This window comes from Cyprinodon variegatus, unplaced genomic scaffold, assembly GCF_000732505.1.
Source record: "Cyprinodon variegatus isolate N-32 unplaced genomic scaffold, C_variegatus-1.0 Scaffold16, whole genome shotgun sequence".
NCBI classification, from domain to species: Eukaryota; Metazoa; Chordata; class Actinopteri; order Cyprinodontiformes; family Cyprinodontidae; genus Cyprinodon; species Cyprinodon variegatus.
Window position 1 is genome coordinate 871182 of NW_015150469.1, and position 1131 is coordinate 872312.

At 38.7% G+C, this 1131-nt stretch overlaps 1 protein-coding gene across 1 annotated transcript in view; it reads right to left on the bottom strand.

Moving 5' to 3' along the window:
- LOC107092000 (round spermatid basic protein 1-like) overlaps positions 1-1131 on the bottom strand; it is a 13760-nt gene that overhangs the window by 5367 nt on the left and 7262 nt on the right. The window lies entirely within an intron of this gene.

Below are 1131 nucleotides of genomic sequence, written 5' to 3' on the forward strand. Positions count from 1 at the left end.
TTTTATTTTTTTTTATGTGAAAAAATAAAATATGAATTTCTTTTTTTTTCTTTCAAAAATTAAGATAAAGATGTATTTCAACATTAATGGAACAAAATAATCTCTGTACTTTTTAAGGAACTGGTCATTTGTCAGGAGCAACAGTTTCAGTGTTAAAAACCAAGAGACATCTGCGCGACTACTGATGGATTTCTTTTACGCCCACATTTACACAGCAGTAGAGCTGGAACCCGCAGTGGTGGGAGTCCATTTGATTATCTGCTGATGAGCACTGGGCTGTTAACTCTGCTGACCTGGAGTGGAAATATTTCATGCTGATCGTTTTTCTTTATTATTCAGAACAGTCATTGCAAAAATGCAAATACTACACAGCAATATACAATCATCGTTACTCACCCAGCATAAAACAGATGCAGAGAACTTTCCACTGGGTGAAATGATCAAACTTTCCAGCAGAGAGAAAAGGAAAACTGCTCATATCCTCATAACACCATCAGCAAAACTGTTTTTAATGCACGGTTATGGTGTTAGTTACTTTTTAAAGGCAAATAAAGACTAAATTGTCCTCAATCAGTATCAAGAATCAGCAGATATTCACAGACTACCTAATTTACCCAACTACATTATTTCAGTTAACGCTCTAACCAATTGCTTCCCTAAACACAGAAAGTTTTGAGAATAAAAAGCAAAGTTTTTATTTGGAGGCGTTTTTCCTGTGAGGCAGATGAACATGAAACACCAGAAAAGGTTACTAAGCCTCCATGAAAGCTGTGCTAAAGAGTGATAGCCGCAAAGTTGACACTTAAATTAATACTGGAAATATTTAAGAGGAATTTTAAAATGTCAGTAAAGCTCCTCTGTGTACGACAACATAAATCAAAGCTATCTCTTTAAATATAATGATAATTGAACTTAACTGATCTCACGTTGGAGATTTAACCTATCCCCTTGGGGAGCAGTGGGCTGCCATTGTGGGGCGCCCGGGGAGCAGTGTGGGGTTAAGGGTCTTTGCTCAGAGACCCAGAGTGGCAGTCTGTGGGAGTGGGGCTTGAAATCAGAACCTCAAGATTCCAAGCTCTATGCCCAAACCCTCTAGCCTGGGTGCCATTCCGAACTTAGTCCCGCCCACAA